We start from the raw sequence: 18,878 nt of genomic DNA on the forward strand, positions 1-18,878 counted from the left end.
CTTGATTACTGTCATTCTGTATCCACATTCTATAGGTTGGTTGAGTAATAAATCTAGAAATGATAATTTTTCAAAAAGTTTATGAACTGAAGTCAAAGTAAAACAGCAACATAATAATAGTTATTGAGTCAGACTATTAAATGAATTATTATAATCAGAATGCCTAGAAAATATTTGTACAGCAGAAGAGTTACTTTCTTTTGAATTGTTGATTTCTTTAGAAAATGACAGATCCTTTAAATGGCACCAAACTACTCAAGGTGCTGTGAGGTTGGAAATTACAAAGCCCTACCAGCCACTGCTACCATTGCAAAGGAACTGTGCTGAGTAAGCAAAACTCTGTTTGGAGTTTTAAACAAATTTTTAAACAGACATTTTCCTCCTTTCAAAAAACTCTACTTGGCTTTCCACATATCAGGGAAAGAATTAAAATATTTTGGCAAATAATTTATTATGTCATGAAAAAGTATCACGTAGACTTCTTCTGAAAGTGAGGTGAGAAAAACAGATTAAAAATCAATCCAGAATTAAGGGTTCTTTGCCTTTTCAATATATTTTTACATATTGAAGATTTTAATATACTTTCAATTTTTAAAATTGAAAATTTATACATTGCACATCAATTTTTATAGCACGAATGAGCCATCTGATAACTGATCAGAAGAAATGCTAGATTACAAAAGTTGCGTTAATTCCCTATTTCTAGAAAACACAGCTAAACAGTGTTCTTCAAGAAAAGAAATTCTTAAGTTGATACAAGATATTAGACATTAAACAACATGTCCAATTAATGAGGTGTCCAATTCTCTTTTCCTTTTCAAACGTGCCCATTTTGTCTATTAAATTCATTATGGTATATTTACTTTTATTTGCTTTTTAGTTAACTTGTTCTTCATTTTTCAGAGCTACCCTGTAGTTTTGTCCCTTATCAGATTAAAACTATTGTGGGCTAGGGAAAAAAAATGATAACAAATGTTCTAACTTTAGTTTCAGGGAAATTTAAAGAATATTTCTTTTCAAATATCTTCCATCATTTAATTGTGATTTTTCCAACTTAAGATTTCTTTCTGATTGCACAGTTACCAGATGAGTATAAGATTAAGCAAGCAAAAAAGTGAAATAATTGTTAGAAACTTAAATATTTGTATCCTAGTAAAATCCCATTTGATAATGGATCAACTGAAAAAGAATAAATGTACTCCAAAATGTGAATTTTATGCTATGATATCTTCATATAAAATAGGATGGAGATAAATGTATAAATACCTGAAGTTTTACCTCTTTAAAATTTTAAAGTTTTGGCTCCCCTATAATTCTTATCTTCTTCAAGTGTTGCTAAATAATTATAGTAAATTAACATGTTGGATTAAAATAAAATGCACTCATAAGAGACTTCCCTGAAGGGTCTTATCATATTTCTTTTGAACCTATTCGAATTGCAAAATTCTTATCACAAAACCTTCCAGATTTTTAATTCAAAAATCAAATATACGAAAACTAATTTGACAAAAGTTAGCTGAATTAAGATAGTTTAAGAACTTGTTTGTTGTTTGACTGTTTTTTCCCTAAAGTATTTGACATGTTTAGACATGCCAAAATTAATGAAGAAATATTAATTTTGGTCTGGTTTTGACTAACTCACAGTAACTGTCCTTTCATAAGGTAAATACAGACTTAAACATTATAGTTTCATGTTCTGAATGTTTCTTAAAATCATACCATGATGTAATTTTATATACATTAGGTAATAGGTCTATGCTCTTTTGATTTTTAAAACATGGCAAATGCAACACATTCAGTTAGGTTCTCATTTGGTTCAAGTATCACTGTAGAAAGATGTAATGGACCAGAATATGTACAGGCTTTACAAAATGAGTAAAATTAAAAATATGTGGGTAGTGAATAATGAAGCAAGTCTGAGCAATGAGATGACAAACACTTTAACTGATCCTTCACATAAGGAATTCATGTAAGTGCCACCAAGAACAGGTATATGAGACTTGGTCAGGAAGGGGCTGCAGGAGGATTGCAGGGGTAAGATATGCCTACATAAAGGGATATGTGGCTTTTCAGATTGTAACGTAATTCATGTTAGCAGATTGCACAACATGCTCCAGGACTCCCAAAGAGTCCCCAAGGGCTGAGGCCATCCAAGAACGCTTCAGGGAGCCCATGGACCTTGAGGAAGAACTTAAAGTCCAGGTGAGATTCCAATAGGTAGAGAGGAAAGGCAGAGGCATCCTGGCTGAAAAATGCAGACATATTAAAAATATATTCTGGCAACAGAGAGGATCAGTCTGGCTGCAGTGGAGACTTTCTGGAGAAAAACAGAACAGAACGTAATAGTGCAGACTGTAAAGGGCATTACGTCTAGGAAACCCAGATTTTTAGTGATGAGGATCTCTTGAAAGCGTCTAAAGAAAAATCAGAAAGTCATCAGGGACAGAATGCAAATGGGATGATGGGATAGAGACGGAGGCCAGGACAAGGAGGATGGTGAGGAGGCTAATAGTTTACCTGTCTGAGAGTTAGGGCAGAAAAGGCAGATGGAAAGAATTTGAATTGTGGTCAATGCAAGTTTGACTCTTTCTTGTACTACTGTTTCTATTTATCACTTTCACTAGCTAACAATACATGCTATAAATATTATGTGATCATTCTACGAGATACAGAAACTTACAATAAAATCTTCATTTTTCTTTGTATAGAAAAAAAGAATGTATGGGGACAGCTCATGCACTTCAGCACCCCTTCCATCAGTCTGTGGCTATCGTTTTCAAATAGTACAGAGAAGGTCCTGGAATGTATATTCCAATATGTGTTCTATTGAAAGTACAAAATTGTTGCCTCAAAATAAATCAAGTGATTCAGATCATACCTACACATTAAAGTAGAATTTTTCTTGCCCATATTAAAAAACTATTGATTATCTTGTTTAAAATTTCTGCCTTCAACAATGTCCTCAAAGAGAAAACGCCAGCTGGATCGAGTCAAAATTGGTCAACAATTAAAAACAAGAATACCTTTAGCCAGACCATCATTTTGCAATGACACTGGGAAAGATAACCTCTTGTTCTCATCATGACTGAACACAAATTTCTAATTTTAGTCATAGGACAAAATAATACTTGGAAATAGAATCTGGTTATAGCCAAATTGAAAGAAGATAGGTAGAAATAGTGATGACTAAGAAGCCAAATTAATAATTTTGTTTGCCTTTATTTTTGCATTTAGTTGCTTTTCTTTGCTCCTACTTCAATTTTCCTTTAGGTCATCTATCATTTTTTTTTTTTTTGCTTCTGTTTGTTTTCAACTTTTCTGTATTACACTGTTTTTATGATGCCTTATTCTCCAACGAGATTTAGTTACCTTCGATCATTTTCAAGCTTTAGATTTGTAAACTCAAAATCTAATAAAGCAGATCAAGTCCCAACATAATATATCTGTCTTCATCTAATAGCCAATATTGGTGCTTCCAAATATTAAAAAAAAAACATACTTCTATTCATCCAGCTATTTTTTGTAGTATGGTAGATAAACGTGTGACTTACCAAGTCATTCCTAAAAACAAAAGACAGTACAACTGCAGGTAAAACCAAGATTTTAATTACTTCTTTTTTAATGTAGGATTTATCCTCTGGCATTTGGGTTTCAGGCGTACAGTGATGAAAAGATTTGTGATCTTTTTTTGATGTCATGCTTTGGAACTCCACATTTTTCATTTTATCTCTCTTAATACAGATATATGCACACAAACAAAAGAAGAAAAGCAGAAGGAGGAAGTGAAGGAGGAGGGAGAGGAGGGGAAAATTTGTACAAAAATGTTACACAAATCTTCCTAAATCATTGAAATGGCAGAATTCCATGTTATTTTGAATGTGAGTTGAGTACTTACACACTGTGTTACGTCCCTTGCAGGGTGATGAAAGCTTACCTATGCTCTAAGCATCTCTCTTCATGGTTATCTAATTCTTAACCTCAACTTACAGAATAAAAAATAAGGAATAAAGGAAGATAAAATTGAATATTATCCAAAAGAGCCACATACTAAATTAATTGTAAATATAGAAGTAAAAATTAATAATTTTTCAATTCCCCTTCGGCAGAGCCTTTCAGATGTCCATGGAACCTTAGGCGACTTCTATTTTTTGAGGCTCCAAATATATTTTTAAAAATCTAAAACAGGATTACTAAATTGTAGTACATTTTCAACGTTTCTATTTAACAAAATAACACCTTACCACACACAACAATACAAATGACTTTATAAATAACCTCATTTGATGATACTTTCAAAAAGTCTAAATTTGGGACCCTCCTGACCATGAGGCCCCAAAGAGCTTCCCTGCCAGGCCTCTGGGAGAGGCCCTGCTTTTCTGTCCTAAAAGCTTCCCTGACCAAGAGAAATGCAGTGATATGTGCTGAGGACATTGCTTTTAGTTGATGGCATTCTGCTCTCTTTATCCCCAGCCTAAACACCTTTACAGTTAGTTATACAATGGAGCATTCTGGAAATGTTTGAGTAGTCAACTACTATGTTGCAAACTTAGCAAATAAGTTCAGTGCAGATTGACAAACATACTGACTTTGCCACAGACCTAAATAGAAAGTTCCTTTTAGCCTCAGCTAACAAAATAAACAAACAAACAAAGTAAAACAACAAAAAATAAAACAGAAGACAGCTCATGTTGATGATATTTTGTTCTCTGCTTTTTCCCCTTTCAAGCAACTCAAAATCTTCTGGTCAATTTCATTTCTTGATCCCACATTAATTCTTGAAGTGATACACAGAAAAGAGTATCACAAGTTCATTCCTGGCTTCTGCCTGAGCCAATAGACCATGGTGAAGAAGGAAAACAAGGTCTGTGAGGCTTAAAGCTGAATACAATTTAAATAATGTATTGAAATTCATAATATTAAATTAGAGCTTTTAAACTTGCTTTAATGAATGACTTCTTCCCTTTAAAATGCCTGTTTGAGAAGATAACTACTGCTGAAAGATGTATAATTATAATGATAATTATAATAACACTTCCTAAACAACTAAATTACCTTGTTAATTTAAGTTTTTTGTATAGAATGCAGTATTAATACAGTACTAGATTGAGTTGACTGCCTTTCTAATTCAATAATAGCAACTCATGATTTAAAGAATTACATTCTTTTTGGGCCACAGCACATTAATTTCCATTGCTGTCTTTCAGATTCCCACTCAACCCTTTCCTTTGAAAGCAAATTCCCTACCAGAACAATGTTTGCATTTTGATTTTGTAATTTCATCAGTGATTGGACCCCGTAACCTGTCATCTTGCTTGAATTTAAACCCTCAACAGTTTCTTGAGCTCTGATCCAATAGGCTGAGTGGCTAGACTGATATGACATAGGGGACAAGAGAGGGAGATGAGCACTCAGCAGGATTTGTAATGCGGAGGGCTCTCCTAAAGGTGATAGCACACATTATGCTGTAAGAGAATCAGTGTCTCTAATAACAAAGGTTATGCTCAGGCTAGCCTTTTCAGTGTGCTATTCAGAATGTTGAAATAAAACATGTCCACCATAAAATGTTCTTCAAAGGAATTTAAGATATATAATAGATAGTGGCAGCGTTTCCTAACGAACTTTTTGGTGCCCGCAAAGAAGGATTTCCTGAGTCAGGTCTCCTCAGTAAAGGAGGAGGTAGGTTTCTGCCCGGGGTGCTCTTCTCTTCTGCTGGACTAGGAGCAACTCCAGGGTTGGGTTATGGTGCAGTCAGAACTCTTAACTCTTAACAAGGTGCTTAGTAGCTGCTGTACCCATCCTCCGCTACGAGGGTTAGCATGGGCAGATTAACTGAGCAGTTTGTTCTAGGGTTGCGTAAGTTAGGAATTACAGTTCCTTGAGGGCTGGATATAAAGTTGGTAGCACTAGTCTTTCTTTAAATAAGGAAAGCTGACTCACAAAAAGTAAATGTCTTGACTTCATTCAGGAGGAGAAGAACATTCGGGCAGGTGGTATATTTTAGGAGGTTTGGGTACGGATTTAAGTACGTCCAGGCAGCCAGTTTAGATTAGTGGTAAGTGATCTCTTTTGTCTGTTTTTCATAATTAATGTTAGGCCAGGCCTAGTTCATAGTAGGTATTGTATAAATGTTGAATGAATGCAAGTCTTTGTTAAAGGTACTGAGTCAATCTGTGCCTCCAGAACAATTCCTTAGAACTTATTTAAGGGTTGCAACAACAAATATTCTAATAATTACTCTAATTGGTGGATCCAGCCATATATTAAAATGCAGTAGTTCCTTCTTATGCTAAGAACGGATTGTGAGATGGTCAAGTGAATGCTCATGATATATGCAAGGAACTATTAGTCCACTTATAGAGAGCTGCCTTCCAGGAATACTAAACAGTAATTACCAATCACGTGTTCAAAAAATATCGAAAGAATAATAAAGGCATGGCAAAATTATAATAAGTTTTAAAAAGCAAGATACAATATTTAATAATAAGATCCCTGTGTTGTTTTTAAAATTACGCATATAATATATAAAAACATTTGCAAAAGAAAAATGCCTGAAAGAACACATATCAAAACATGAATAGTGGTTTTTTCCAGATTGTGGAAATGTGGATCATTTTTATCTTTACTCATCTATATTTGCCAACTAAACTTTAAAAAGTATAGATTACTTTCACTCTGAAGAAAACAATAAATGTTATTAAAAAAACAAAAGCAACAAAAACAGAGTTCTTCTCTTAGGTTTTATAACGATAGTTACTCAATCCCAGACATGAGCCACTAGCTAAATCTCTATTTTTAGTAAGAATGTTTTGGGTGCTTGACTAGCAACAATCAACTTTCTTAAAAACATCTTCAATTCTGAGGGCACTTATGAGTTATTTAGAGTCTAGATAAAATTATACATGTCCAGTTTGTTCTGGAATGATGGATTGTTTTTCCCCATTAGCACTCTAATAGATCTCAAAATATTGTTGAGAAAAATGGAGATTTTAAAAAATATTTAGAGCCTGAATATTTTTTCATAATGCTCTGAGATAGTCCATTTCTATTATACTGTAGCATAAGGAGTCATCTTCATTTATTCATTCACTAAATATTATTGAACACCTATGTACCAACCTTTATGGTAGGGGCTAAGGCAAAAGAGACAATAAAAAAATAAGACACAATCTTTGCTCTCAAGAAGGCTTGATCTCTCAAGGGAATCCATTGCTTCTGTTGGTCACAATGCTATAATGTGGTGGGTAAAATGCCTGTGGAAACTGAGGGATAGGAGAAGTGTGGCACCCAACTCAGCTTCTAAAGTACAGGGAAGACTTACTGGGGAAGATGACAGGTAGGCTCAGACTGAAAGTATAAACAGGAACTGGCCAGGAGCAATAGAGAGGGGAGCAGATGGAGTGTTAGAGGGGCTGTATGAGCAAAAGCAAGGAAGAAAGAACACTTAACCACCTGGTGTTCCTGGAATGCTGAGAAATACAAGTGGAGGGGTCACTGGTGGGATCACAGGGCATTTGGGTGCCATGTCTTTTCTTTGTTCTACTCAGTTCAAGCGAGTTCATAATAAAGACCCACCCAATGATGCCACATAGAGCTCAAAATATCAGATATGTGAAAGAATTGTGCTCTGTTAGAAATTGTAATAATCAATACTGCAAACAGTAAAACCACCAAGGTAATAGGAGGCAATTCTTGCCTGCATTGAGTCCTTGGAGAGCGTGTTTATGTGGGCTGGGGTCTCTGCTTTGTGTTTGGACCATCAGGATTGTTGTATTATAATTTGGCTATGAACAGAAAAGTTGAGGTTCATGAAGACTTTTGCTTCATTAATGTAAAATATATGAAAAAGGAGCTAATTTCAAGACTTACAGGAATTTTTAACTATAGAATTCTTGACTCTCTAGTCCTTCCTAGATGTTTGAAGATTACTTTTAAATTAGAATCTAAAGTTCAATATATTTAAACTTTTCTTAGTTATTTTAAAATACATCTAAGTAAAGATTGATACCTAATTATGAGTAATTTACTGAGTAATATTAATGTCTTAATTTGCAAACATCTATAGCTTTTAATTCTGTTTTATAATGTCCACTGTAATGTGATAAGTAACAATTGGAAAACTGGTATTTGCTGTATAATGATGGGTGATTTTTACATATTCATAAGACAATCCTATTGATGCACATAACTTTGCTTGTGCCTTTATCTACAGTTTAAAAAGCTGAGGGCATTTTCTTTGAAGTTTGCTTAAGATTTTTAACACTAGCTTTTTCAGAGGAAGCCTGAGAGCTCACTCTTTCGTCTTGAAACTCTCTCTATTCCTTGCTTCTAATCTTCTGGCACCCAAAGGATCTAAATGGCTGAACGTGTTCTTCCTTTGTTATGCTAACACTTAGCACATTGGATTTCTATTCCAGAGATTTGGGTTCAAGTTCTAATTCCATCACTCACTAGCCATTGAACTATCAACAGTTTGATTAAACTCTCTGGGCCTTCATTTTCTCATTTATAAAAAGTATGTAATTCCTGGGTTCAAACAAGACCATTGGGAGGAGAAAATGAATTTCATTCATTCATTTATTGAGCCTCTGACCTACTGTGTGCCGAAAATACACTTATAAAGATGACGATAGGTCAAACTGGCAAAACAGTTATTTATTTCTTTTGGACTACAAAACTTAGAAATGTAAATAGGTGGTAGATACACTTGCACAGTGTTCAAAGGAATAGCAATGTGGTTGTCTAATAGAGATGTGTTGGATAACTAATTCTGATATGTTGTCATAAATTTCTGATGCCAAACATTTCAATTTAATTCTTTTCATAAAAAATTTCACCAAAGTTAAAAGGTGAACAATGGAATGAATTGTCTTTAGTCTTTTTGTTTCTTTCCCTCTCCAGTTTTCAATCATCACTGCACATAGATTATGTGTCCCAAAAGACGTCATGAGTGTCTCCATGTCTTTAGGCTTTCCTTCCATTGGCAAACATCTATCTCTGTTTTTTTCCTGACTGGCCACGAGACAGAATAACAGGAGCTTTGTAGTTGATTTTATGTGCACAGGAGTTCTGTCGGTATCTACATATATATTAAATTATGTATTACATGTTTCATACGTGAGGAGAGAAATCTGCATACCTGTATCTATGTCTACATTTGTGTCTATTAGGAACCAGAGTGCTTCTTTTTTTCCTATTTAAAGAAGCTCAGCTTTTACCCTTTGGTTCATACGCTATGTTCCTATAAGTGCATTGTTGTTTTCTCACTGAAATTCCAAATTCTTCTATCAAATATGAGGCTGCTGTATGACATGGAGAGCACACTGGAGTTGAAATTCAAGTATACAGATGTGATCCCCATTCTGCTGCCTATCGCTGAGAGACTTCAGCTAAGACAGAGTTCATTTCTCCCTCCTCTGTGCTACAGGCTTTGCTGTTGTGCTTCCATGCTGAACTAACATATTTTGCCTAGAGGTCTGCCCTTCTAGATTTTGAAGTCCTCAGGAGCACACATTGTTTCTTATTTGGTATGGCATGAGGTCAAATAGTAGATTCTGGAGCTCAACTGCCTAGACTTAGTAAATCTGATTCCTGTCACTTATTAGCTGTCTGACTTTGGGGGACAGCTCGGTGCCTCAGTGTCCTCATCTATAAAAAGAAGATAATAATAGTGCTTACCTCATACTGCTATTATGGGGATTAACTAAGTTAATATTTACAGAGCATTTAGAAGAATTTCTGGCACATTAATAAACATTAAGTATTTATTACATGTGTGTATTTAAAGAATTGACTCCAACTTCAAAACCTAATCTGGTACCTACTTCATAAGTCTTTCTTGAGTAATTCAAGTCAGGTAAATATTCTGCAACTCAGTTTTATCTTTAAAATTGGGTCTAATAAAAACCCTAATACAAAGTTATTGTGAGAGTTAAATGAGATCATGGATATGTAAGCATTATAAACATAAAAGGTATTTTTATTACTGTTCATTCATAAGGGTAATATGACAGCAAAATTGGTCATAAAAGTAAATTAGTTGCAACACCTTTGGCTTTGGAAGTGAATTGTCACTGTTCATTAGACCATTATTTCATTTGTTAAACTATTGATTAGTGCAGTAGGAAAGCTAGAAAATGACGGATTTTGACCCTGACCCATGGAATCTCTGAAAACAACCGTGTAATGACACATGGTTTGCAATATGTGTTTGTTTAACATTAACCAACCTGTGAAGCTGACAGCACCATGGTCCATATTTACCCCGAACCTGTCCTCAGGGCCAGTGTTTAAACATGCAAATGTACTAGTAGATTTTGGAGAGTTCGTTTGGCTTTCTATGGGTTATTTTTCTTTTCAGTGAAATTGACAAAACACGAAGATTCAAAGATGTACCAAGATACATTTTCCAAATGTTAAAGTAAGTGATCTACATTTTGCTTACACTCTAGGATTTGAGACTGCTGGGCGTTTTAGTATTCATTCTCCAACTGACCAGCCACATAATGTTGGACTAATCATAGTGGATTGGCAATATGAATGAATGACTGGCTCTCTTTGATCAAACAGGACCCCATAATTGATGGGCACCTTCCATCTTTGTATCTCTTAAATACAAGAAACTCTTATGAGCACGCATATATGCTACTTCTCATTAACGTGAGGTTAACCTGGATAAGATTGCTTAGAATCTGAGTTGATGTCTAAAAGTCTGCTTTGTTAAATCCTTTATTAGATCCAGTTCAATTCTATCTTTAAGATTTAGAAATGAAAAAACACATATACAGGTGTTTTCAAATAGAAAGCTTTATAGAAATAAAAATACTTAATTAAAAATCTTTAGTATTCTTATGCTATTTGAAAAATATGCCAGATTGTTTGTTTGTTTGTTTGTTTGTTTGTTTGTTTTAACCTATTAGGTAGTACGGGTAAAAATGGGGATAAATATAATGTTGATGAAGTTGGTGATGTCCACTCGGGTAACCATCGCTTCCCCCTCTTCAAACAGTTGGTTTCCACTTGCTGACATACTGAGTTGTTCTCACACAAGTGTAAATATACTGACAAGAATAAGTTCCCATTTTCCTCCTAAATAGAATAATATTGAAGTATATTTATTACATAAACATAAATGTCTTAAGGCTTAGTACCTATCCAGACTACATGACCTCAACAACCCAGTTTAATTTTTATAAGGTAAATTTAGTTTTGTTTTTTTTTTAATCAGTAGCACTATTTGGTGATAGGATAATAACAACTGTCTGCTGAATTATTCACTGTCCAATGTGTAGTCATCTAGATTGGTTTTCCTGGGGCAATTGTTAAGTAAACAAGATTTTTATCACTCCCATGCCCAATTATGAAAACAATCAAAAGGAACAAGAACTATGATACAAAATCCAGCAGCAGTGAGTTGTTGAAAGACTTCCTAGGATTTTATTCACTGCTTTTTGGTCAAGTTTTGGCCACAAGAAACATTATTTAACTATATCTTTAATACCCACTATAATTTATTTTTATTATACTAATGTAAGGATTTACAAATATGTGGCAAAAAGACAAAACATTTTTAGATGTCATCTCAACAGAGAAATCTCCTTATGATTACCTCAAGAAGCTAAATCACCCCAGTTATAGTGAAAATTTGAGGCTCTGTTTATTCTTTTCCCCCTAAGATTTCAGCACATAGAGAAGTATGCAGTTTCTATGCATATTATCACAAATATTTAGATATACCCATGATATATATAGATATATACATATATCTATATATATTTATCTATATATCTATATATATGTTTTCATTTTCAGTGAGCAGAAATAGATGAGGGCACATGGCATGGCGACACACAAGTTTTCACTTAAAATGCTTAAGAAACAATATTTTTTCAAAGCTTTGCATTATCTAATCATACTTAGTTATTCTATGTTGTGACCACTGAAATTATTTGAGAATAATTGATATAAAATGTACATAACATAGTATTCCTGTACTGAGTAGATATGAGGAGAAAACAAATTTTCAAGATTCTATGTGGTTAGAGGGTACACACTAGGATTTCACTCTCTCTATAGAGCTCTATGAATCATATGGAGTTGGCTTTCATTTTTATATCTTGAGTAGACTGGTAAATTAAGACCACTTTTCATATTTTATTCTATTATTTCCTTTCCTTTCCTCCCTCCCTCCCTCCCTCCCTTCCTTCCTGATTTTTGCACAGAACACCTAATTAAAGAAGGCATGTATATTCTTTATTACTTTTCTGCAAGTGAGATAATACATGTAAAGAGCTTAGAACAGTGCCTGAGATTTAGTAAGAACTAAATAATATTAAGTGTTGTTGGTTTTATGTATATTTTTAAATCAGTGAACCACACAAAATAGCTTAGATACTTAATATTTTTATGAGAACCTACTCTTAAACAGTATATTATTTTTGATTCAGAAGAATAATTATCATATATTAACCAAACCCCCAATTCAAAAATTTCATTCCAAAAAAAAAAAAATTCATTCCATATTCTTGGCTGAAAACAAGATGGCAAGTTTAATTCCTTGGCCTACTGGCAAATATTCCAGGAATGGTCCCCAAACTTTCGTTATTTCCAATGTTCACAGATGCCCTGGAGAAATAGCTTCCTTTAGTGGGCCCATTAAAATACTCAGCCACATGGACATTTCCATTCATTGCCTTGTTATGAAGCTAACATTTCATACATAGGAAACCCTGGGTGGGGGTCATATATATATATATATATATATATATATATATATATATATATATATATATATATAACAGGAATGCTGACACAGTCTTGAAGCCTCCAGGATGACCTCGGTCTGCTGCAATGTCTGTTTACTCTGGTTTGGTATTCAATAAAGTATAAGGACTTGCCATAGCAACCACTACAACACAAAGCATATATGTGTTTCTAAGATAAGGAGAACTTATTTTTAAAGAAACATACAAAAATATGTTAGTTGTACAGGTACAGACTAGATTCTGCAAAATGAAAATGTTTCATATGAAACTGTAAGAATATTTCTAAATATTTAGAATATTTCTGAGAATTTATTGTTATTTACAAAAGGAATCTTAAAGTTGTAGTGTATTTGGATACATAACAGTGACTCTGGCAAAGAATACATAGCCATAGCAATGTAAGAATTTGGGTTAATGACTGTCATTTTATAAAAAAACATAATATGTAAATATTATGCCTTATTTTAATTTTGCTTGATATTTTATGAATATGTTTATTGTTTATTGGTTAAAAGTGAACCTTGAAGAACCTGAAAAAAAAAACACTCTATATTTATTTCTAAAGAACAAGTGTGAAACATTTCTTCTATATTTATTCTAGAAAATAATCTGTGCTTTATTGTCAGATGGGAAGGTGACTGAGTCTTCTTTTGGCCTCAGTATTTGATGTAGTTGGAGGTTTAAATCCCATGGAATTTGGCTATCCCACCACACTTGATTATTTCCTTACTATCCCTAGTCAAAAGTGTGTTGCCTTCATTTATTTTTCTCAGTTAATTTTGGTGAAGAATAAAGAAGTAAAAAAATGCAATCACGGGCTATTGAATTGTTTTTCTAATTTTTTTGCAAAACAAATATTTACAAATCTAGAAACTCAGAAATATATACATATATAATATTTTTTTGAAAGAATTACAAAAGGGTACCAATTGGCTTTTTATTTCAATTCTGATCAAAAGTTTTAAAAACTGACTGTAGGAAATAACAGCTTAGAGGGACTGGGGATCTACATATAGAATATACTCTCATCCTATAACAGGACCAAATTCCTAAACAGTCCATGAAAGAACAATTCCAGATGGAGTAACTTAACAGTTTATGGGGAAGATAAGGTGTACCCAGTTGGGGCCAAGCCTACGTGAATCTGTAAAATATTTTTACACTCAGAAAAGTAAAAATATCACCAGGGATATTATTACATATTTTAACTTGGTCATGATAAATACAATTATATTTCAGCTTTCACCTTTTGCTCATGGAAATGTTCCTAGAATCTTACATTTTGCTGTTGCTTAGCTAATTGCACTTAAAAATTAATTACTATCAAATAAATTATTTCAATATACTAATGAAGACTCGAAAGTTATCAATAAAGGCTAAAGCTCCTTTAAAAAGTATTTTCTAGTATGTATGGCTAGTGTAAATATAAGGTATTAAATTCTCTTATCTTTTCAATAGTTGAACAGAATAAAGAGAAATCACACTAAGTAAAAAGCTGGTAGGTATTTCAGAAAGGTTTGCTTTTGACTTTCATTTTGGAAAATAGGACCTACATGTTCATCTGGCGTAGTATCAGGGAAAGCTTGTAATTGTGATCTTCATAGTTCATCCTAGCATCTTTTCTTCTGGGGTAATCAAATGATTTGGGTCACTCTTCTTCTAGGAGTCTTTTGTTAGCTATTATTAGTGGGCATGTCAATGAGTTGTGCTACACTAGAGCCTTAAGAAAGGCAGCTTAGGCAAATCACACAACCTATGAAGCGCCTCTGCACAACTTATATTTTCAATTAATCCAAAACATTTCCCCAAATATTAAATACTTAACATAAAGCAATAAAAATATAATAATATAAAATAATAAAAATAATATTTAACATAGATGTTATTTATATGCTGATTTTTTTCTGTTTTTGCTTTAAAACTGAGTTGTTTTTAGGCAAATCAGACTTGCAGAATGAGAAAGGCAAGTGCATCATACCTCAGACATGATGTTTTGATGATCCTTGGCAAAAGTATTACACTATAGACCCCCAAAATGAAATGTTTCATTACTTAGCTTAGGTAGAATGGTACATTTCATTTTTATTTCTTATTATGGAAAATTTTAAATTTATACAACTTTAGATGGAATAAAACAGTGAAATCTCACATATACATTATCTAGCTTTAACAATTATTAACCATGGCCATTTTATTACATCTAAACTACCATCCCTCCTCTCCTATTAATTTAAAGCAAATACCAAATATATATTTTCTTAGTAAATATATCTGTGTATACCAGTAACGAAAGTACTTTTTAAAAAATGGTCATGTGGCACAATTGTTAAAATCAAAACAACCCCACTGTTCACTTGTGATATCTTGCAATCTTAGAGAAAGTTGAGTAATCACCTGGTGAGTAGACCAGTACATATTTTGAAACCTGATTGAAAGGGCACTCCAGGTTGGCCAGGTTCAATCAGGAAAAAGTGTTAGGTAAATCATGGAAGATTTACTTAAGAGGAAGGATATTCGGGCAAAATGCAGCCTGGAGGATCCTCAGGGAAACAGGAAAAGGAATGAGAACAAGATGCAACTTTTCTTTAAAAGAAAAACGATTTTATGAGACTGAAGAAGCAAGACACTGGAGTTTAAGGATGACATTTTAGATGTGTAAATCAACAAAATTCAGAATATGGGAAATTCTATAGAAAACATGACTTGGTTTCACCATCAAATAAACTGCAAAAGGAAAACAGAAAGATGAGATGTAGTTGAACCTATGGATTAAGATAGACTTAAGAGACATATCAACCAGTGACTATGTGGACCCTATTTGGATTCAGATTCAAACAAACTAAGGCTGAAACAAAAGAGAGAGACAATCAGAGATATTTGAACACTGCCTGGAAATTTGATAATATTAAGGAAATGTTGGTTTACTTAAGGTGTGATAATATTTTAGTTATTCTTAAAGACTTCTTTATCTTTCTGCAATACATACTGACTGAATCATATGTGTATCAAATTATATGATGACTTGGATTTTGGGATTTGCTTAGAAATAATCTAGTAATGATTGTGGTAGAGTAGCGGGGAGGAAAGTTGTGGGCGTAGATGAAATACAACAGACAAGTATTGATACTTGTTAAAGTTGGGCGAAGAATATTATACTATTCTCTACTTTGGAATATGTTAGAAATTTTCCATATTAAAAAAGTTTAAGCTTCCTAGTTTAAAACTGCTACATATATTTTTCTTGATATTCCTCCCAAAAGTTTGAAAGTAGAAGGAAGATCTTATAAATTCTTCAGCCAACAAGAAATTTCCATTAAACTAGAACTTTTGAGTTTGCTATTATAGTTGAAGTTAACAATGATAAACCTTAGGCACTCTGAAACATTGAAAGATTAGATTATGTTCAGTAAAATTTGAATTTTAAAATGGATCTTGCTGTATTCTAAGTATTTGAAAATTGACAATCCATGGCGGGTATCATTTCCTCTTAACCAGAATGCTGCATTCCCCAATTATATAACAAAAAGTTTTTCTGTATCCTTAGCTAGACAAGTGAGACTTTTAAGCAGAATTTTCCTCTTCTATGCCTGTGAAATTTATATATATATATATATATATATATATATACATATATATATATATTCATATATATATACATATATAGAAACTCTAGCACCCATAAAGCTCCAATCACTTAACAAAGTAATTATTACTTAACAAGATGCCATTAGTACTTAATTAACAAAGGTGTGGCCTCAGGACAGGATAAAATCAGAATCTATGACTGCATCCCTTATCCCAAACCTATTCTACCTTTTTATTTATTTAACGAATTGCTGTTCTTTTTGTAATTGCATGCTGTGGTCTAAGCAATCAATTTTAGATCTGTGATTCAAAACACAAAAGGGGTTTGTTTAGACATCAGTGACAAAAAAGCACTAATGTTTATGCCTTTGATTTGATTGGAACCATACTTTCGTGAAATATCAACCACTTTGTAGGGAAATATCAGAAAACCTAAAAATTTTGTATTTGTAAATCACACAACCAGTTAAGTAGTTGAAATTTTCACTTTTCTGAGGTTACAGGTTGTATCTGTAAAGAGCTTCAAGGATAGATGACTCATCATGAGGCTAGTTTAATTACTCTTTGAAGCTAATATCTAGCATTTGTTCCTTTCTTTATAGAAGTTCATTCATCATTTGATTACCTCTTACCAAAAATAAAATCTGTGCCAAGCCACACATATTTCTACTAGATCTAAGATGGAATCATTCTGTTTCAATCTGTTGGTGTCCAATCTCAGTGGGTGGGCAACTGGAGATTCTCTCATCCTGGTTGATAAGCATAGAGGTACAATGTCCCTTCTTATGACAGCAATTAGGGTTGAGAGACACACAGAAGCCTAAACAATCAAGTTTTGTGATCTCCATCCTCCACTCAGACCATAATTCTGTTCATTTTGTAGTCTGAAATCTCATTTTCTTAACAATTCTCATTAATAATAATCATATTCATGATAGCCCAACACTGTGCCAAGGACTTCACATGTATCAAATCAGTACCTTCACCTTTGGGGTAGGGGTTAATATTATCCCCATTTTATAAGTGAGGCAACTGATGTTCAAAAAGATTGAGTAACTTGCTGGAAGACCGAAGCTGGTGAACCAGTGCCTGCGCCAGGATTCACATCTTCGTGCCTGACTGCAAAGCCCAGCTCCTAATGATATTCCATTATCACTGGGTTCCTACTTTGTGTTGGACACTATTCCTAAGAAGATCACCATCTTTAAGACAAATGGAAGTGAACTGGAGAGCTCAGCATGCAAGCTGGGGCAAACAGAGCAGGTTTCATGGAGGAACAATGGTATGACGTCAGAGAGAGGAAGAGATTCCAGGCAGAAGAAATGGGATCAGAAGTTTGGCCCCAGTAATACCAAAATAACTGGAGTCTACTTTAGCTCAAATAGAGTGTTTGTGGAGACTAAGGTAGAGGCTGACCTTGACTGGAAGGTTAAGGAGTTTATACTTTATGAAAGTATGGTATAAAAAATAATGTAAAGCATTGTATTTGGTTTCATTCTTCCAAGTATGGATTCTGCTATAGTATTATAAAATTGTTTGAAAGCCTTTGTACAGCTCATACTTGATTTTATCTGTGTTAATATAGTACATAAGGTATTTCTATTTTACTTTTCTTTCAGAAAAGCTCTATTTCTTCTCTTTTAAGAAAAAGTTAAAAAAGAAAACCAAACAAACTTTCCCATCACCCCTTAAAAAAACAATGCCTGCAATGTTAGAAACCATAGTCTATGTGTTTACATTTCCTATCACCCCCCCACCCCCACCCCAGGACTGTCATCATTAGTCAAATAGGTAAACAGCATAATATCAGAGAGGTAAACAAAATTCAGTGGGCCTTTTGTTCAGTTTCCTGATTCACAGCAAATTGTTCAGTCCCTCAAGATTACCCAGCTGATTTATCTTCCCTACCACATGCCCTGAGACCTCACAGTCCACACACAGGAGATAGGACCCATAAAAACAGCACACAAAGTGATGTGAGCTATCTAATGTTTACACAAAATAAATCATAAAGACAGCACAAACAAATCTGCCTATAAAAGAAGTTATAAGTTATTTCAGCTATGTTGGTCCTTTATATGTTTAGGCTTTGGAACAAGCAACTCCTACCTACCCTCCCTCCTCTGGCAGGGTTTGGAATAAGAAATACTTTTCGGTAACAGATCATTAAAATGGAGACTTAGGACAGTGCCTTCAGCTAGACTTGGGTCTAGTCAGGCCTCTACACTGATAGCTTATGTTGTTTTGTGAACTGACAATATGTTTCTGAAAGCCCAAAAAGTGAAATTCTAAAAACTCGAAGGGGTATTTATACTTGCAGATGGTAGTGGATATATTGTTTTCTCCTGTGGGGTGGTGAGGGTGGGGGGGTGGGAAAGGGAGAGCTCTCCAATGGATGTTCACTAAAGGGAGGGTTTGCACCTAACTCTTCAAGGTGCTTTTCAGTAGTGATACACTCTCCTTAGCTAGTTACAGCCACCAGTGTCCAGGTTTCTCATGCTCGTAAGCATTCAGGTGAGGGATAACATTCTC

The 18,878-nt window shown here is 33.9% G+C and overlaps 1 protein-coding gene across 5 annotated transcripts in view; it reads right to left on the minus strand.

Annotated features, from left to right (window-relative positions):
- SLC38A4 (solute carrier family 38 member 4) overlaps positions 1 to 18,878 on the minus strand; it is a 66,222-nt gene that overhangs the window by 38,385 nt on the left and 8,959 nt on the right. The gene's annotated exons all lie outside the window — the stretch shown is intronic.

Source organism: Rhinolophus hipposideros (assembly GCF_964194185.1).
Source record: "Rhinolophus hipposideros genome assembly, chromosome: 9".
Classification (NCBI taxonomy): Eukaryota; Metazoa; Chordata; class Mammalia; order Chiroptera; family Rhinolophidae; genus Rhinolophus; species Rhinolophus hipposideros.